This window comes from Macaca thibetana, chromosome 1 (genome assembly GCF_024542745.1).
Source record: "Macaca thibetana thibetana isolate TM-01 chromosome 1, ASM2454274v1, whole genome shotgun sequence".
In the NCBI taxonomy this organism is placed as follows: Eukaryota; Metazoa; Chordata; class Mammalia; order Primates; family Cercopithecidae; genus Macaca; species Macaca thibetana.
The window spans coordinates 88,893,431-88,915,288 of NC_065578.1; the positions used below are offsets into that span (position 1 = coordinate 88,893,431).

Here is a 21,858-nt window from a genome sequence, read left to right on the forward strand (position 1 = left end):
TCAGTGCTTTAGCAGCTCTGAGAATTCACTACACTGTCTTACTAATAAAAACAATGATACAAAAATGCAGATTAGGACTGCATCATAAACTGGTGGAGGAAAGCTTTGTGTGGAGTATTTAATGAGGAGGTCAGAAAAATCCCGTTTCCTCCCCAAATTATAAAAAACAGCTAGTAAGGCTGGGCACAGTGACCTGTAATCCCAGCACTTTGGGGAGCCAAGGGAGATGGATCACCTGAGGTCAGCAGTTGGAAAACAGCCTGGCCAAGATGGCGACACCCCGTCTCTACCAAAATACAAAAAAATTAGCTGGGCATGGTGGCACATGCCTGTAATCCCAGCTACTCCACAGGCTAAGGCACGAGAATCGCTTGAACCTGGGAGGCAGAGGTTGCAGTGAGCCGAGGTCATGCTCCTGCACTCCAGCATTGGCAATAGAGGGAGAACCCATCTTGGGAAAAAAAAAAAAAAAAAAAACAACAGCTGGTAACAAATGATCCTTCTTGAGTAGTGTGAGAGTTTTACTACAGCCTTCTTCAGAGCCCATTGGGAATGCTGGGGGCTTCATCAGGAGAATAATTAGCATAAACCCAATGCCAGAGAGACAGGGCCTCATGTGTTAGAGTAACCAACTTGAAAAGAAAATTTTTTGATGATATAATGCAATAACATGCTAATAAGTGAGCAACAAATCATGATATATATTGTTATGTGCCCTCATAGGAAAACTACAGCTAAAGTTTGTGTAGAAAAAAAAACGCCTGCTGTTATGCCAAAGAAACTTAAGAAATTGTAGAAATTGAGGTACCTTATTAGAGGAAGTTACAGAGTTATTTCAGTAATATTATGGGAATATGTTTTACAGAAATGAAAATTTGGCGGGGATTTTGCCATATGTGGTTGTTTTTATAATAAAATTGTTAATAATTGTCATGGTGAAAGCCAGGTTTTTCTTATCCAGGTGGTTGTCCATTCATACTGATGTGTGGAGAGGTGTATTGCCAGCATCCCAGTGGAGACCTTACTACTAGTTGTGATTAAGTTCTGTAGCAGTATTAGTACTTCACAGTACACCCATGGATTGGATTTTATGAGCTGCCCTGAGAGTCTAATAACCTTCATGGTATTTTGTAGAAAAGTGTTTTGGTTTTTTTTTTTTTCATTCTAAATAACCAATTTTCAAATGAACTTTGCTTATGTTCATTAACTATTTAGTATACTTTAGTTTTTTAGGGATTTTTTTAAAAAGTCATTTAAAATATAGTGTTTCTTGAATAATGGTGATAGTTTCATGATACTGGTTTATTGTTATCCACAAAGGCTGTAGTCTTACACTAGTTAAATTTCCTTTAAAAATAATAGACTTTCAGAATTGGAAAAGAATTTATAAATGACTTAAGTCCAATATAGAAATCTATTTTATAACATCCTTGACATATTAATATCTAGATTTTGCTGGAGAATATTTGGTGATAAAAGAGTTTTGTTTAATTTTTTGCTATGAAACTGTAAATACTTCAACACATACTTATTGAATGTTGACTAGGTTTCCAATACTGTGTTAGGTATTATGGGGAATACAGAATAAAGGAGCTTAGAAAATAGTTGCAGAGCAAAATAACATATTCATTGTAACAATTTATTCTGCAACTCTTATAGGCACTATGCTAATTTCTGATGACACAAAAACTTAGCTTTGGTCCTAAAGATATTTAAACAGCTGCAAAGATAAACATTCATATACATCCTTCTAAAACAACATAATTGCTACAGTGTGAATAAAGTGCAGTGGGTACAAAGGAGAAATCATAGTTAACCCTGCCTGGGAAAATCAAGGTTCTTGACATTCTATATACAGGGTGGTTATAGGAATACAGGAATAAATTATATTCAGGGGGGAAAAAAGTGATATGGGGTATTATAAAAGATAAGACTTGTGAGGTATAGTAACATTCTACAAATGTCCACTTGGGGGTTTCTAGCAAATAAGGACTTTCAGCTTTGCTTTATTTTATTTGTTATTTTGGAGACAAGTTCTCACTATGTTGCCCAGGTTGCTTTGAAACTCCTGGTCTCTAGTGATCTTCCTGCCTCAGCCTCCTGAGTAGCTGGGATTACAGGTGTGTGCCACCTATCCCCAGCTTCTTTTTTTTTTTTTTGAGATGGAGTCTCACTCTGTCACCCAGGCTGGAGTATGTGCAGCGGTGTGATCTCACTGCAACCTCCACTTCCCAGGTTCAAGCGGTTCTCCTGCCTCAGCTTCCCTAGTAGTTGGGTTTACATCCGTGCACCACCACACCCTGCTAATTTGTGTATTTTTCATAGAGACGGGCTTTCACCATGTTGGCCAGAATGGTCTGGAACTTCTGACCTCAAGTGATCCACCCGCCTCAGCCTCCCAAAGTGCTGGGAGCCCGGCCCATGCCCAGCTTTTTTGTTATAATAGCACTTCCTGTTTCTAATAAAAGTATAAAGGCTTTTTTTTTTTTTTTTTAAATACAGTGTCTCGCTTTGTCACCCAGGCTGGGGTATAGTGGCTCAATCTCAGCTCTCTGCAACCTCTGCCTCCCGAGTTCGAGCGATTCTCCTGCCTCAGTCTCCCGAGTAACTGGGACTACAGACATGAACCACCACACCCAGCTAATTTTTGTATTTTTAGTAGAGACGGGGTTTCACCATGTTGGCCAGACTGGTCTCAAACTCCTGACCTCAGGTGATCTGTCCCCCTTGGGCTCCCAAAGTGCTGGGATTACAGGCGTGAGCCACCTCGCCCGGCCCTACATAAAGGCTTTTAAACATACATAGTGACTTTTTTCATCATGTTCAAAACATTAACTTTCCTAAGAAGTGTTTGAACTACTGGCAGTATTAAGGTCAGCTATCTTAAAATAGAATTGGCATCTCCCTACTCAAGTTATTTTAGTTCTTAAAAGCTGGTGAGATTCTTTGCCCTGATATCCAAAACTGGGGCTATGTGACCTTAAGTTCAGTATGTTAACTTATTGTTTAGGATGTTGATGTTAAATGTTATAGGTGCTAGATATTGGACTCAGAAAATGCTTAATGCAAGCTGAGACAGTGTTGTAGCAATATTCCCTGAAGAACACTTGTATGCATGATTATATCGGTTAGTCACTTAATATTATATTTTTAGAATTCTGCAAAGGTCTTTTGTCTAATAAATAGGCCATCAGCTATCTCATCATTTTACCTTGTAAGAAACCTTATATGCTCACTGGAAATAAAAAACCTGGATTTAAAAAAATAATAATCATTTCAGCTAGATCAAGTTAATTTTTTTTTTTTTTTTTTTTTTTTTTTTTTTTTTTTTTTTTGAGACGGAGTCTTGCTGTGTCACCCAGGCTGGAGTGCAATGGCCAGATCTCGGCTCACTGCAAGCTCCGCCTCCCGGGTTCACGCCATTCTCCTGCCTCAGCCTCCCGAGTAGCTGGGACTACAGGCACCTGCCACCTCGCCCGGCTAGTTGGTTTTTTTTTTGTATTTTTTATTAGAGACGGGGTTTCACCGTGTTAGCCAGGATGGTCTCGATCTCCTGACCTCGTGATCCGCCCGTCTCGGCCTCCCAAAGTGCTGGGATTACAGGCTTGAGCCACCGCGCCCGGCCAGATCAAGTTAATTTAAAGAGAAAAAAACTAAATCTTTCCCCAAAACTTCAAACAGAAAACATGGGCTCTCTCGTATGCTTTTAGTATGAGTTTAGGTGAAACACATGACTTTTCTGAGGCCCAGTTTTATAAAATGAGCAGGATAGGCGTCACTTCCATTTTCCAGATTTATTGTGGAAAAAAATGGTGATAAAATAGAAATGTATTGTTTTTAGTCTCTTTAGAAACTACAGACCTCAAAATGTCTTCTCTTGGACAATTACTCTGATCCTCCCCAATTGAAAAACAAAACAAAACAAAAAACTGCCTTCTCTTCATTTGGGGCATCTTCAGATAGTCATAAGTGTGATTAGTTGAGCCTCTAACAAACAGAGATTGAGAAAGGTATAGAATCCAGGACCAAATGTCCTAATTCCGATAGCTACCTACGTCCGTCTCCCAGAAGACTTTGCAGGAGCTATACAGACACAGGGGACAAGATCAGGCAGAAGAACATTTAATTAAAGCTAAGGCTCTGGCCCTAAACCACATTATCAGTTTCCTGGTGAGCTAGGCCACACTTCAGATAAGTCTCAAGCACTTTCTTTGCCTAAGCTCTGAAAAATCTACGTACCCGGAAAAAAAGTGGGGGCGTGGTAGGGAGTTCTGAAAAAAAAACTCCTTAGCTTCTTTTTCTACACCTTAATCTCTGCTGTGCTCAGGTCAAAAAAAAAGGTAATCTGGGTAAAGAACAGACAGAGGGGAGAGGGGAAGGGGAAGAGAGAAGACGGAGGAAGAGAGAGGGGAGAGAGATACTAATTTATTGTTGATTCTTCCTAACGCTCATCTGAACAATCCTCCTCAGGCCCTCCTAGGCTGCCATCAACTTCCCAGAGAGAGGCAGCTTCAGACCTATTGTGTCACATCAGTTTTAAGGAAAAAGGGAGACTTCCAAATGATGACCCCCTTTAGAAGCTCTGAAGAGGGAGTCAAAACAGACTGATCCCAAGGTAGAAACAACCGCCTGTGACACCAAGGTTCAGTGCTTTTCCTTAAGGTAACCATCTCTATCAAGCCCTCTTTCACCTAAGGAAAAAGAAGTCTTTTCTCCCCAATCTGGATGGAAAAACAAAGAAATCTTTTCTCCCGGATCAGACCTTTCCGACAGCTAAACAGTGAAACCCCGTCTCTACATCATCTGGATGATTCAGAGGCAGGAGAAAATGAGGAAATCCGGTGCGAGATCCGTCTCAAAAAAAAAAAAAAAAAAAAAAAAAAAGAAAAAGAAAAGTGCATAGATGAAATTCTCCCTCTCTAGGTAAAAGGCCTATTTGTCTGCAATGTGTGGAACCTGTCTTATCCAAATTGATAATATTTATGGAGTCCAAATAATCTTAAGTTCTAAAAATTATAATAATGATTGAAAAAAAAATCACTTGCCATCCAGCACACATAAATGACTAACAAGTGCCATGACTCTTGCCTTAACTGCAAGCCTTCTATGATGCCATAACAAATTATGGATATTATCTTTTGAGAATGACACTATCTATTCCTTCATGTAGATTGGACCACAACCTGGCAGTTGATATCATCTCACTTGGGGACATACTTTCATTTGCTAAAAATAAACAGCAAATTATTTTTCAATTATTATAGTAAGTTTCTAAACTAATCATTTAAAAATATCCTTTCGGAACAGTTTTATTTGTATGCTTCCCATATTTAGAATTCTGTATCTTTGTCGTGTTCATACATTGAGGATAATCTGGATGATTTCTGTTTCTCTTTGAACTCTCCCAATTTCTTTGATTCTACTCCTGCTCACAAATTCATCAGTAAACTGCAGGGTTTCTAGAGCTAAGTCAGCTGAGTACAGAACTAAGGTTTCAGTCCCTGGGCATTGCTTCCAAAAGAGATTTTCCTGTATTATTTTAAGAGCATAATTAGAGATAAATATTTCAAATTCTTTGAACAACTGAAACAAATAGTCTGTTATAAATCAAAACATGTTCTGTGTTTTTATGTATCCATTGAATTTTCTCACATGGTTGTTACTTTGAAATGGATGCTTTCCACATAGATCTTAAATTGCCATGGATCAAATAATTCACTGGTCTTTATGGCTTATGGAAAAAAATGCCATGAAGCAGAATGAGAGGAAGCTGCTTCAAATCTTACCCACCCCCTTCATTTCTGAAAAGATTTGTTCGTAATTCCTTGTTTGGCCTAGAGCAGCTTTCTTCAAAAGAAGTGGGGGAAAAAAACAATGTGGATACAACATTATCCAAGATATAGGTAATATAAGCATCCTTGATGGCTGGAAAGCTTCAGTTTAACCAAGGGTTAAAAAAATGAACATTAATAGCATGTATTGTCATCCTCATCCTCAGAAAAGTTAGTATGTCAGTATTTACAGTGATAGGAGAATTGTATTTACTAAGCAAAATTTCAACATGTAGACATGATTCTAATGTGGATATGATGGTTTCTTTCTTACCTAGGAATAAACAGACCATGTGTCCCAAATCTGGTACTCGCTTTGTGTCTCTTAAATGAGTCAGCACTTAACTCTGGCTTTAGAAATCACTAGACTGATATCACTTGGCAGTTTGGAGAATGTGCAAAATGAATTGTTTCATGTCAGAGGAAGGTAGCTAGAGGCCAAATATTTCCAGATGTTCTCTGGCATCTGAATATATGAATGCATATGCTTGCCTTAGCTGTGGTTTGTTCCTCCTTAGGGATATGGGGGACAGTGTTTATTTTATTTGTTCACTTCATATTTATTGCATACCTACTTTGTGCCAGGCAATGAAAACTAAGCATGGTGCCGATCTTTAAAGAGCTTACTGCTCCTTATACCGTTATTTGTTCTGTATAATGATTTAAGATATGCTGTAGCTTTTTCAGTGCTTAATCTTTCTATCAGTGACATTTAATGTTCCTCAGGCATTTCTCATGGTGCATAACTCAAGAAGTTTTGCTTGATACTAGTTTTTGATTATGTATTAATAAAATCTGTATAAAATGTACCATTATACTTTACCACTGAAGAAATCCATAAGTTCAGAAATCTAAGTTTGAATGAACTTATCTCTTCAATCCCTTGGATTTTTTTTCCCCAAGCACTCCATGCCTCAAATGTGCCAAGGTATGATTTCTTTTCTTTTCCTTTTCCTATTGCTATTGGAGAAATAGGCAACTAATAAAAACAGACCTTATACTCTGCTCTTGTAAATACCTTAGACTTTGGCAGTTTGCCTTAAACTGGTTTTTGTCTCACTTTACTATATGGGTGTAAACTTCCTCCCTGTACAGTGTGTTATTTCCTGGCCATGATATAAATGTTAAGCATCATCATCATTAAAAATAAGGGAGATTCAGACAAGTCCCAAAGGTGGAAAAAAAGAAAAGAGAGAGAGAGAGATATGATCCAAACAATGGAATGCTATATAGAGCTAAAAAAAAAAAAAAAAAAAAAAAAAAAAAAAAAAAAAAAAAAAAAAGCTCTCAAGCCATGAAAAGACATGGAGGAACATTAAATGAACATTGCTAAGTGAAAGAAGCTAATCTTAAAAGGATACATGCTGTATGATTCCAACTGTATTATATTCTGGAAAAGGCAAAACTACAGACAGTAAAAATATCAGTTGTTGCTTAGAAAGGACAAAGGAGGGAAGGTGTAAATAGGTATAGCTCAGAGGTCTTTTAGGGCAGTGAAATGACTCTGTAGGATATTACAATGGATACATGTTGTTATACATTTGTCCAAATCTACAGAACATCCAACACCAAGAGTGAACCCCAAGGTAACTGTAGACTTTGGATGATAATGATGTGTCAGTGTAGGTTCATCGATTGTAACAAATATACGACTGTGGTTGAGCTTGGTGATAATGGGGAAGGCTATACATGGGTGGAGGTAGGGAAATCTCTGTGCCTGCCTTTCAATTTTGCTGTGAACCTAAAGCTGCTCTAAGAAAATTTAAAAGCTTTTTTAAAAAGTAGAAGAAAAGAAGAGAGCATGTGCACAGCAAACAGGAAATGATGCCACATACTTGCAGTTTTGCTTTTCCATTTCTGCTGGAGACAAGGACAGTGTTTGTCCTGATGATAGTGATGCAGCATGTGTGGTTCGCACAGATGTCTATTTCTGTGCTCTTGTGGTGATTGCCCCCAAATATGCATATAGTGGACATAATGCATAGCAAGAGTTGTGAAAAGACATTTACTAAGAATGAAAGCATTTAAATGTTCACTCCTTCAGAGCCATCTACTCTGCCTTTTCAGTTCCTTCTTATTCTCACCAACACTTTTTGTACTTAAAATATTTTCCATAGTTCAGCCTTGAAACACAATCTACATTTTCAGAGTTGATTCTATCACTGATGAGGGAGTTGATCTCGTGCCTTTGGACAATGAGTGCTTTCTTTGACCTCTAGCATCTTGTTTCTGGGGGAAAGTGCTCAGTCAAGTTTGTGCATTAACTGATAACTTAGTAACATGAAAGTTAATTCCTTTCCCTTCTATTTCTATCCCTTTGCCCAGGATAAATGGGTCTACCTCAGAAAGGAAGAGTGACACTCCATCTTTTCAGTCTTTCTCCCTCTCTCTCCCCAAATGCATCCCTTTGCTCCTGCCTCTGGAACCACAGGCTCTAACCCAGTAGCTTCAAGTCCCAAATGAAGTTACTTCTACTCCACTGAGCCTACCCTGCTTACTCCAAGCCTGAGCTCTTACTGTACCTATTGTCATATTTGCACTCTCGTTTGATTTTTCATGTGGCTATTTATGTCCCTGTAGCAAGATTGCATGTGCTTTTAGAACAGCAAATACTGGCTATGCCTCTTTGGTTTTCCTATGACGCTTAGCATGTATTATCTTGGCACAAAAGTAATTGTGTTTTTTGCCATTACTTTCAATGACAAAAAACACAATTTTATGCTAACCTAATAGTAGATAGTAGGTATTCAATATGTTTCTGTTGGTAAAGGATAGCCTGCTCTTCGTATCTCTTAACAATCCCTGGAGAATAGGTCTTTGGGATGTGATTTTGCTATATCCTTCTTAGGTCAACAGACATAACTTGGTTTGTTCTGCCAGACTGGGGGCAAGTCTAGATGATCAACCTCAGGGTAGAAATCTTTGGTACTACCTATATTTGAATCGATGAGGTAGAGAGAGGATGAAGCATAAAGTTAACTGCCTTATATTCGCCACTTGCCTTTTTGTGGCTCCACTCTACCTGTTTGGATCAAATCTGTCATAACCAAGTTAAAGTACTGTCTTTTTAAAGAATAAGACACAATCTAAAGACTACATCTGGATCACAAGTTAACATATTGGAATGGTACCACCTATTTTATCATACACTGCAAATTTTCTTTTTTCCTCTTCCTATAACAATATAATCATAACTGTGTTTTAAAGTCCAAGCTGGTAGCTCATGCCTGTAATCCCAGCATTTTGGGGGTCCAAGGCAGGAGGATCACTTGAGCCCAGAAGTTCAAGACTAGCCTAGGCAATATAGTGAGAACCCATCTCTATAAAAAATAAAAATAGAAAACAGGTCCAAGCTGGAGAAATAATTTGGGGATTATAGTTCATAAAAAAGAACAATGGGGCCAGGTGCAATGGCTTACGTCTGTAATCCCAGCATTTTGGGAGGCCGAGGCAGGCACATCACAAGGTCAGGAGATTGAAACCATCCTGGCTAACACGGTGAAACCCTGTCTCTGCTAAAAATACAAAAAATTAGCTGGGCATGGTGGTGGGCGCCTGTAGTCCCAGCTACTTGGGAGGCTGAGGCAGGAGAATGGCGTGAACGCAGGAGGTGGAGCTTGCAATGAACCGAGATCGCACCACTGCACTCCAGCCTGGGCGACAGAGCGAGACTGCATCCACCCTTCCCCTGCAAAAAAAAAAAAAAAAGAAAGAAAGAAAAAAAAAAGAAAAAGAACCATGGACTTTATTGTCGAGGATATAGGAAAGTAAGTATTTTCATATGCTGTTGGTGGAACATGTGTAAAGAAATTCAGCCTTTTTTGAGGGGAGGGAATTTGACATGTAAGTTTACCTTGTGTGGCACTACCCAAGCAACACAATTTTTCATAATGTTAATTTGTCTCAACTAATTTTTGTATTAAGATATACACGTCTATATCTATCTGCGAAAGATGGTAAAACAGGTGTTACAATTCAAAACAGTCCTCTGTTCAATGTGTATAGTCATGATAGATATAAAAAGATAACAAAAATGCATACACAGACCCCAAAGCAAGATGAACATTTCTGTGGAGCACAAATGGAACGCTGAATGGGTCTGAATCAATTGCTGGGCTCTTATCCAAAACTAAGCGGTAGCAGCCAGGAGCTCAGCTCCTGCCAGTAAAGGGAACCATAAATGCACCAAGCAAGATAAGAGACTGGAGCCTGGTCACTGTTTCAAGCCAAAAGTCCCCACTCCCAAAAAGAAGCTGAAAAAATATAGTGATGAACTGGATGCTGGAGCCGGTACTTCAGAGGAAAGTGTGCATCTAAGGTGCCTGCCAACCAGAAACTGAGTCAGCCTGTCCACTGTCTCCCAGACTGACTCTGTGAGGTCCTGACATCACAGTGGAACATCAAAACACCATGATAAGACCTATTGATGGACTCTGGGAGGCTGGGGGCTGGGTGCAGAAAACCACAAAAGTACACTCAAGAGAAGCAGTGGAAAACATACGCCTACTCAGGATGTGTCTACCACCCAGAACACATGAAAAAAACTATGTTAAGAAAGACTATTAACAAAATTAACAATTGGAACACAGATTCATGCAAGATGAAATTAAGTTTTAACCAGATGACGATGAATTTAAAATAAATATACAGAGAGTGGTTAAAAAGATCAAGACATAACATTTAAAAAGTAGGGGCCGGGGTGCTGGGAAAATTGGGTAGCCATAAGTAGAAAGCTGAAACTGGATCCTTTCCTTCCTCCTTATACGAAAATTAATTCAAGATGGATTAGAGACTTAAATGTTAGACCTAAAACCATAAAAACCCTAGAAGAAAACCTAGGTAATACCATTCAGGACATAGGCATGGGCAAGGACTTCATGTCTAAAACACCAAAAGCAATGGCAACAAAAGCCAAAATTGAGAAATGGGATCTAATTAAACTAAAGCGCTTCTGCACAGCAAAAGAAATTACCATCAGAGTGAACAGGCAGTCTACAGAATGGGAGAACATTTTTGCAATCTACTCATCTGACAAAGGACTAATATCCAGAACCTACAAAGAACTCAAACAAATTTACTAGAAAAAAACAACCCCATCAAAAAGTGGGCAAAGGATATGAACAGACACTTCTCAAAAGAAGACATTCATGCAGCCAAGAGACACATGAAAAAATGCTTATCATCACTGGCCATCAGAGAAATGCAAATCAAAACCACAATGAGATACCATCTCACACCAGTTAGAATGGCAATCATTAAAAAATTAGGAAACAACAGAGGCTGGAGAGGATGTAGAGAAATAGGAACACTTTTACACTGTTGGTGGGACTGTAAACTAGTTCAACCATTGTGGAAGACAGTGTGGCAATTCCTCCAGGATCTAGAACTAGAAATACCATTTGACCCAGCAATCCCATTATTGGGTATATACCCAAAGGATTATAAATCATGCTGCTATAAAGACACATGCACACGTATGTTTATTGCGGCACTATTCACAATAGGAAAGACTTAAAATCAACCCAAATGTCCATCAGTGACAGACTGGATTAAGAAAATGTGGCACATACACACCATGGAATACTATGCAGCCATAAAAAAAGGATGAGTTCGTGTCCTTTGTAGGGACATGGATGCAGCTGGAAACCATCATTCTCAGCAAACTGTTGCAAGAACAGAAAACCAAACACCGCATGTTCTCACTCATAGGTAGGAATTGAACAATGAGAACACTTGGACACAGGAAGGGGAACATCACACACCGGGGCCTATTGTGGGGAGCGAGTAGGGGGGAGGGATAGCATTAGCAGATATACCTAATGTAAATGACGAGTTAATGAGTGCAGCACACCAACATGGCACAAGTATACATATGTAACAAACCTGCACGTTGTGCACATGTACCCTAGAACTTAAAGTATAATAATAATTAAAAAAAAGTAGGGGCCAGGTACAGTGGCAAACACCTGTAGTCCCTGCACTTTGGGAGGCTAAGGTAGGCACCTTGCTTGAGCCCAGGAGTTCAAAACCAGCCTGGGCAGCATGGCAAGACCCCATCTCTTAAAAAAGAAAAAAAAATTTTTTTTTTTTAGTTAGCCAAGCATGGTGGCACACACCTGTATTCCCAGCTACATGGCAGGCTGAGGTGGGAGGATCACTTGATCCCAGGATTTTGAAGCTGCTGTGAGCCATGATCATGCTACTGCACTCCAGCCTGGGCAACACAGCAAGACCCTATCTCAATCAGTCAATCAATAAAGTAGGTAGATATGACTTAAGAGCTGATATAACAAATTTAGAAATTTTGGAAATAAAGTCATTGAATTATAAAATATCAACAGAATAACTGGACTATATTCAGTAGCATAAAGAAGTAATGAATTAAACAAGAGTTCTGAGTTTACCCAGAGCCCGGCACAGAGAGAGACAGGAATCAAAACGCACACTCATAAAAGACAGACTGAGAGACACTAACGTACATCTCAGAGTAATTGTAGAAGAAAATGGAAGAAAGAATGGAGCAATATTTGAAGAAATATTTGCTTTAATTTCCCAAAATTAAAGAAAGTCAAGTCCTTAGTTCCAGATATGGAGTAGGATTAATCCACATATATTCAAAATTAAAGTGAACCTGCAGAAAATCCTGAGAATACAGGTAAAATCTTAAAAGCTACCTTAAAGATAGATTGTGCACTAAGGATGGTCTCGAACACAAACTGAGCCACCGCGCCTAAAGGTAAAATCTTAAAAGCTACCTTAAAGATAGATTGTGCACTAAAGAACACAAACTGACAGCCATCTTCTCATCAGAAAAAATACAAGGCAGGGAAAATGTAATAATATTTTTAAATGCTGAGAGGAAATTACTATCAAAACAGAGTTGTATAACTTACCAAATAATTACTGAAGAATGAAAGCAATATAGGAATTGTCAGTCTTACAAGATATATGAGTTTCCTATCCACAGACTTTTATTAAGAGTTATTAAGGTGTATGCTTCAACCAAAAGGAAAATGAATGCAGGGAGAAGTTATGGGATCTAAGAAAACTAGTGACTCATAATTTAATAAATATATAAACAAACACAAGTACAGATGGTGAAAAAAAAAAAAGTGTTTCAAAAGAAAGCAAACACAAACTCAGAACAACAAACCGGTATAGTTCAGTGGGTAGTTACAACATATCCTTGGAAGTGGTGTGGAGATACTAAAAATTTTAAATGTACATTTTAAGAAATTATAGATAACCTCTAGAAGATCAGAAATACAGTTGCTGTCTTCCTAACCAGCTGAGAAGGGGTTGGGTGGGAAATAGGAGATAGAGAAAAAATGACCAGTGCAGCAGAAGGCAGGAAGGAGAAGGGAAAAGTATAAAAGAAAACTAAAAATCTAGAAATAAGTGCAAATATCCAAATATGAGTGAGCAAAATAATGGATTAAGTTCACTTATAGAAAGAAAGGGGTGATTAGTTTGGTTTTTTAAAAATTCAAAAGACAGAAACCTAAAAAAAATTTTAAGAGTAAAAATAGAGATTAAAAGATAATATAACACAAATACCCAAAAAAGCTGGTAGAGTAATGTTAATATTAGATAGCATTTAGCTCTCCCATCTTCAAGAATACACCCTTTATCTAAACAAGGTATATATTTAGTTTTCTAATATGTACAGGTTCTTGTAACCACCACCACAAACACGATACAGAAGAATCTCAACACCCCAAAGAATTCCTGCTGCTGACCTTTGCAATGAACCCCCCAACCTCAGCCTTTAACCTCTGATCTGTTCTATGTCCTCATCTCTCTGTCCTATTTTTCAGAATGCCGTGTAAAATCAGATAGTATGTAACCTTTTGAGACTAACACATTTTTTAGTAGCAAAACTCCCTACATGCATGTCATCATGGGAATGTCTTCCCTAAATTATAGTACATCCACAATATGTAATTCCATGGCACTTAGAATGAAGTAGATATCCAGGTGCCAATGTATTAACATCTTCAAGACATACCGTGAAAGAGAAAAACTCAAGGTGCAGGAACAATACATCTAGTAAGATCTTATTTGTTTATATATTATATACATGTAAATGCACAGACATAGATCTGGAATGGTATACACCAAACTTATCAGGGCTCACGAAGGAATGGCAATGGGAATAGGAAGAAGGAAAGGGAGGACTCTACCTTCTGTGTTAAAAATAAATGTTTTGGCTGGGTGCGGTGGCTCACGCCTGTAATCCCAGCACTTTGGGAGACTGAGGCAGGCAGATCGTTTTGAGCACAGGAGTTTGAGACCAGCCTGGGCAACATGGTAAAACCCCATCTCTACAAAAAAAATACAAAAATTAGCCAGGTATGGTGGTGCATGCCTGTGGTCCCAGCCACTCAGGAGGCTGAGGTTGGAAAAGCACTTGAACCCGGGAGTTGGAGGTTGCAGTGAGCCAAGATCATGCCCCTGCACCCCAGCCTGGCAACAGAGCAAGACCCTGTCTCAACAATAAATAAATGTTTTTTTTTTAAAGACAGATTTACGGTAGCAAAAAAATAAAATACATAGACATAACTTCATAAGGTACAAAATCTATGTGAGAAAACTATAAAACACTCCTGAAAGGCACAAAATTAGATGCAAACAAGTAAAAAAACACACACCGTAAGGAGGAAGAATCAACATCATGTCAGTTCTTAACTTGTAAAGTGATCCCAATAAAAATACTACTAGGGTTTTTTTTTCTGTATCTACATAATTTGATGATAAAGTTTATTGTGAAAGACAAGCACAAATTTGAGCACTTGTCACACTAATTACTGATTCAGATGTCTCACTCTTGTTCTTGACTTTGAAGGGCTTTTTGTTCTTATTGGTATCCCAAACATAACAACTGGCATATGGTAGATACTACTCCAGAATGATTGACTTTTCCTGAGGCACACTCAGAATTCAGCATTTATGTTCTACATGTCTGGCATGTAATAGATAAGCTGCCTTTGTTTATATGTTCTTTGTTATTTCAGGCAGTTTCTCTGAAGCTAAGTGGTTTTATTTTGTTTTAACCTCAGCCCCTTGGTGTCTCATTCATGCAAATGTGATACCTTTTCAACTGGTTATCACAGGTGGGTTCTGCTTTTCACTTCCATACTTTTCTGGCAACTGCCTAAAAAAGTGTCATCCTGATGTGTCTCAATGATTCTAACAAAGGACTAAGACTAAAATAACGTACATCATACAAAAATGTTGCCATAAATATTATGACTTAAAATAGTGAAAATTTCTATTAAAAGGCCCTAATTTCACATTGACCATTCAAGGTATTTCAGTATGCAATAAAGTGTGCGCATACTCCACTTAAAATGAATCTCTCTGTAATCCCAGCACTTTGGGAGGCCGAGACGGGCGGATCACGAGGTCAGGAGATCGAGACCATCCTGGCTAATCCGGTGAAACCCCGTCTCTACTAAAATAATACAAAAAACTAGCCGGGCGAGGTGGCGGGCGCCTGTAGTCCCAGCTACTCGGGAGGCTGAGGCAGGAGAATGGCGTAAACCCGGGAGGCGGAGCTTGCAGTGAGCTGAGATCCGGCCACTGCACTCCAGCCTGGGCGACAGAGCAAGACTCCGTCTCAAAAAAAAAAAATGCATCTCTAAGTCTGATAGTTACATTTTAAAATATTTGATTTCTCTTCCTAATTCGAACAGCATTTTCAGGCAGGTTTGGATGGGTTGTTCCTTTTTTTAGGAAGCTTGAATTTTGGCCTATGTTTCTCTTGAAACCCTTCCCCTCCCCCATAGAAAGCAAAAGTAAGAAATTCAACTTATTTCATTGACCTTAGAATTGAGGAAGGATCTTCAAGATCCTCTTTTATCTTTTCAAAAATAGCTGTTGTGCTTTCTCAATATGATGATTTGCAGATCAGAATTGAAGAATCCAAATTTTAATGAATCCATTTAACCAATTATTGCAACCCTTGGGTTTCTTTTCTGTAAGTACTGCATAGATGTTATCACAGTCATGGAACAAGTTTATGTGTCCGTTTTTCTCTCCAAGGACTTTAATTGGGAAGCCTTGAGGAGTATTTTATACTCCTGGTGTCAGTTGTTCCTAAAGATCCAGAGGATAAGCAGGGCGCAGTGGCTCACTCCTGTAATCCTAGTACTTTGGGAGGCCAAGGTGGGCAGATCACGAGGTTAGGAGCTCGAGACCAGCCTGGCCAATATGGTGAAACCCCATCTCTACTTAAAATACAAAAATTAGTCGGGTGTGGTGGCATGCACCTGTAGTCCCAGCTACTTCAGAGGCTGAGGCAGAAGAATCACTTTAACCCAGGAGGCAGAGGTTGCAGTGAGCTGAGATCCCACCACTACACTCCAGCCTGGGTGACAGAGCAAGACTCCATCTCAAAAAAAAAAAAAAAAAAAAAAAAAAAGATCCAGAGGATATTGGGTCAATCCCCAGTCTAATGCCCCCAGGCAAGTTCCTAGAAGGATTAGGTTCCCATGGTCCCAGTTTCTGCTTCCATGGAAACCTTTAGATTACCTATCCCAGGTAAACTCTGTATAACTTTGATCATGGTGTGAAATTTGCTGTGATTCTACAAAATGCATTCATAAAAGGTGTGGCTGGGGTGTGTGTGTGTGTGTGTGTGTGTAACAGATTTTACTAAAGATTTGAGAAAGATTGAAAGGTATTTGTATCTCAAAATAGAAATAATGAGCATATACTCCAACCACCTGCTGTGTGGCTTGACCTAATTTTCTTCTTCCCTTCTAGCCTGTCCATGTTCTCCTGATTCACCTCCTCCTACTTCCAAGCCTGTTCACTCCAATGTAAAGTAGGCAGTTTAGCTGTCTCTTTGTACCTTGGCTTAATCCGACCCTTGCTCTCAGTGTCTCATTCTGTGTCCCTCTTTTCCTCCTTCACTTAGACATTTTCGTTACCATAAATGATTTCATTCAAAGAATTCTCAGAATTCTCATAGCAGCTTTTAGAATATTAATTTTTCTCACTTTTATGCATTTTAGATCAGGTTCTCTTATTCATTTTGATTTTTTTTTCTTCACGTCTTCCCCCAATTTCTTCCCCCTTTTTCTTTCCCTCTTCCTACATAAAGACGCCATGTAACTCTATTCTCAAGCTTTTTTCCTCCAAAAGCAGCTGAGAGTTGTCCTTGAAAGAAAATGGTGGAATTCCTCCATGTGATAATATGTGTGGATGAGCTGCTGGTGATGAACTGAGCCTCGGGGCTTTGTAGAAGGGGATGCAGTTGGGCACTTTCTCCCTGCCCCTACTCCAAGCACTCTTTCTTAGTCCTGTACCAACAGCCTGAAACCCTACAACTATTCTTTTGAGATTTGTTTTGTAGTCTTTCTTTAAGGCTTATTTTCCACCCTGATCTTTAAATTACTGTGTAAAGAAAAAGAAACGTGAAGTATAGGTCTGATTAGGCAGACTTCTCAAAAGGATAGGAAAGATGAAACAAAAACTTCCTAATTCTCACAGGCTACTGTTACACAGACATGGCAAAAACACATTTAACCTTTTTTGTTAAAAGAAGAAGAAGGAAAAGGAGAAGGAGATGGAAGAAGGAGGAAAAAGAAGAAAGAAGAGAAGAAAGAAGAAGCCTGCCTGCCTTATTTTTTTTTTTCCTTATTATTCTCTTTGAAAATTCTGATCCTTTTCCCAGTTCTTCCCAACATTGCAGTGTTCAGAAATACAGTTTCTATTTAACACGGAGGGTAACTTCCTCTCTCTTGTAGCTATGGCACTGTTTAAATCTTCATACTGTTTACTGTTGGACCTCTTAACCTGGCTGTTTCTTTTTGTAGTCCTGGATTTGACAGCCAGCCCTCACATTCTTTTGGAATTCTACTCAGAGCTGCCTCTCTGCAGGAGTCTTCTTGTGATGTGTTCCCTCAGCAGCATGAGATGCTACTGTTCTTAGTAACTAAATTCCAGTATTATTTTCTTCTCAGGGCTCATTTCTGGGTGATTAACAGCTTTTAGAAAATAGATCACTGTCTTTATTCTCCCAAGATTTGAGTAGGCACGCTTCAAAAAATATCTTCATGAAGGAATGAAAGAGAAATATGAAGTCAAAAGAGTGAACAGAACTTCTGGAGATTGCCTGTGATATAAGCTTCCTACGCTGGGCTGTTCTCTACAAAGCCATCCTAGCAGAAGCTAGGTGAAATGAGAAGAATGTGGGGAGTGGTGGAAGAACACTAGGCTGGAAAGAAAAGACAGATTTAAATTCCTGTTCTGCCATTTCCTAACTGCGTGAACATGTGCAGATCACTGAAGTTTTCTGAACCTTGGTCAGTTTGTTCTTCTGTAGAATGGAGAGAATGTGACCTACTTCTCCAGCATGGCAGATTCCAGCTAATTAGACATTTTTGTGCAAAATATAAAAGCGCAGTTGCACTGTGTGGACATAACCCCAAGTGCACACAGCTGAGTGAGAGGTACACAAGCTAGATTTCAGCCTACACTTGCCCTTCAGCTGGGCACCCTGGTACAGTGCATAACCTACAATCCTATACGGCAACCAAGTTCCTGAAGTCCACCATCTTCTTCCATTAGGAGCAAGCCTCGGGAAGGGGTGAGGCAGGGGTACAGAAATGGGGCCCACTTGGTTGCTTAGCAGGAACTTAGCACCGTAAGAAGATAAGAAGATGCCTCCCTTTTTACCTTCTATTTAATTTTGCTTTTACACTGATTCCTCCTCTGTATTTGCTTTTTTTTTTTTTTTTTTTTTTTTTTTTGAGACGGAGTCTCGCTGTGTCGCCCAGGCTGGAGTGCAGTGGCCGGATCTCAGCTCACTGCAAGCTCCGCCTCCCGGGTTTTTACGCCATTCTCCTGCCTCAGCCTCTCGAGTAGCCGGGACTACAGGCGCCCGCCACCTCGCCCGGCTAGTTTTGCGTATTTTTTAGTAGAGACGGGGTTTCACCGTGTTAGCCAGGATGGTCTCGAACTCCTGACCTCGTGATCCGCCCGTCTCGGCCTCCCAAAGTGCTGGGATTACAGGCTTGAGCCACCGCGCCCGGCCATTTTTTTTTTTTTTTTTTTTTTTTTTTGAGACAGAGTCTCACTCTGTCGCCCAGGCTGGAGTGCAGTGGTGAAATCTCAGCTCACCGCAAGCTTTGCCTCCCGAGTTCACTCCATTCTCCTGCCTCAGCCTACCGAGTAGCTTGGACTACAGGCTCCCGCCATCACGCCAGGCTAATTTTTTGTATTTTTAGTAGAGACGGGGTTTCACCATTTAGCCAGGATGGTCTCGATCTCCTGACCTCGTGATCTGCCTGCCTGGGTCTCCAAAGTGCTGGGATTACAGGCGTGAGCCACCGTGCCTGGCCTGTATGTTCATCTTATAATTAACAGTGTCATATTAACAATAGGTTCAAGGGTGTCACTCTTGAAGAATGTGCTCAAGGAAGCACATTCCTTTTCCGTGCTGATCTCTGGCCCCCTCCCTCTGCCTACTTCCCAAGTTGTTGGAGCATTAAATGAGACCATGAACAGGAAAGCATCTGGAACATGATCGCAAGCCCTTCTCTTTTATGTTTCTTCAAGATAGTCTAGTATTTGTCTGGGCTTTCTCCTGGTGGTTTTTTGTTTGTTTGTTTTTTGTTTTTATTTTATTCCAGGGGTTTCCAAAATATGGTGCTTGAATCCCGAGAAATATGATGAATGCTCCATTGATATGCGAAATAAAAGTGAAAACTTTTCTCTATATTTATTTTAAACTTGAAATAAGTTAGCTTTTTGATTGACATATTGATTGATGTCAATATTCATTAATTATAGGAAGACATAAATATAGTGGGTAGGCATACTCAACATTTTCCTCTAAGTAATAGAAATGTTTGAAGACCACTGCTGAATTCTCACATCTCAGTAGCCATCTGAATCCTCTAAATGCAATCGCATTTGTTGTTCTTACCTGCATTCTTTTGATTTAAATAGTAAATAGTTGCCCCCTGCTTTATCTTCCAAGACAGAACTTTATAAATCTTGTGGTGAAACCTCCTCTCTTCCCGCAATCTCATTTCTTGTTATCTGCATAGGACATGGCAAGCAGTAAGCCTTTTTCGTAAAATGTGACTTGCTTGTGCAAAATGATTGGTTAAGATAAAGTCAAATTGGGATCCTTCTGACTTAATCCTAGACATTTGGGAAAATGCGGATATGGGCTCTGGGTCTAGGTGATTCTGAGCTAGATGACATTAGGCAAGTTACTTAACCTGAGTCCATGCCTCAGTCTCCTCATCTATAAAATGGAAATAATAAGAGTACTTGCTGTCATCTGATTAAGAGGGCAATTAACAGAATTAATGCCCATGACTTTATGAAAAGATGGTCAGTTGCATATTAAGCACAACAGAAGTTTGCTGCTGTCATCACTGTAATCACCATCTTCATCTTCATTCCTGGAAGAGGTGTCCTGCACACCCGGACTGATAACAACCCTGAACTGGAAGCACTATTGGCAATTTTGGATTCATTTCCTTTCTCAGCAAATATACACTGGTGGTCTTCCATGTACCAGACACTTTACAAAGTGTTGGGTACTTCACTCTGTCGTCAGCCTCATGCTTCTATATGGTGGGATGCTAGTTCCCTTGTCACCAGCTTGTGGTCACCTTACCATGCTATAGCAGACCACTTTACAACAGGTTCAGTTTCTATGCCTATAATCAAGGTAAAGGACTTTGATGTGGCAAAATCACTAACCACTGTTGGTGCAGAATCACTAAACATTGTGGATTTCCAGCCATTTGACATTTTAAGGTACAAATAGACTTTCCCTGCATTATTAATTCCACATGTCATTGCTGAATTCTCTTTGGTTATTCTTCCTTTGAATTATCAGCTTTTTGTTCATAGAGTTCCACTTACATGGGCCTCCTCCTGAAGATGATTCCTCTAGGTCGATTCAATGTGTATTCTGTCACATCCTACCTTATCTTCAGAAAGGGTGCATGCATTCTCTCTTTCCCAAATTGCAATTTTTTGAGTCGGCTGGACATTCTTACAGCTTAATATTCTTTTCAACAAACTGAAGCATAGGTAGAAGGATGGTGGTTCTCAATGTAATATTTTGTGTGAAACGCTAGCAAACCTAAACAATTATTTTACTATTAAACACTTCTGTATTCTTTTATCTCTCTCTGAAGGAATAGTTTTTATAAAAGCTTAGCAAAATTTCCATTACATTCATTCATATTAATCTATACATACAGTCTAGAATATGTGTAGAAAAAGAAGGGGGAAACAAGACAGGAATTTCTTTCATACTTCCTCGTTCTTATCTTTCTGCTTCTCATACACAGACTGATACAATCTTTGGGGACATCTAACTCAAGATTGAGTCTGAGAAGGTGATATACTTCCCAGATCGATGACTGATTCTCCCAGAATCCAGTGAGAGAATTGCTAATTTTTTTTTTTTTTTTTTTGAGACAAAGTTTTGCTCTTGTCACCCATGTTGAAGTGCAGTGGCATGATCTCGGCTTACTGCAACCTCCACCTCCTGGGTTCAAGCAATTCTCCTACCTCAGCCTCCCAAGTACCTGGAATTACAGGCGCTCACCACGCCCAGCTAATTTTTGTATTTTTAGTCCAGACAGGGTTTCACCATGTTGGCCAGGCTGGTTTCAAACTCCTGATCTCAGGTGATCCACCCGCCTCGGCCTCACAAAGTGCTTGGATTACAGTTGTGAGTCACTGCGGCTGGCTGCTAATTTTTTAAAACACATGAATGTTCCCTAAATATTTATTTTCTTGTGAGTTGTTCTATGACCTGAAAAACCACTGTTTTATGTCATAACTTAGACATGATGAACAAAGTCAGATATTTCATTTTTCCAATATATGGGCTAAGAATAAAATCTTGGTGCTGGAATTGAACGTTGTATTCTCCAGGCAGAGGAAATGGACATTTATTGGATGTTACTGATGCTTTCCTTGCAGTAATGATATTATGAAAGCTCTTTGAGTAATATAATTTGAAAATATTATTTCTGTGTTTCAG

The 21,858-nt window shown here is 39.3% G+C and overlaps 1 protein-coding gene across 1 annotated transcript in view; it reads left to right on the forward strand.

The window, feature by feature from the left end:
• LRRC8C (leucine rich repeat containing 8 VRAC subunit C) overlaps positions 1-21,858 on the forward strand; it is a 96,668-nt gene that overhangs the window by 67,967 nt on the left and 6,843 nt on the right. The gene's annotated exons all lie outside the window — the stretch shown is intronic.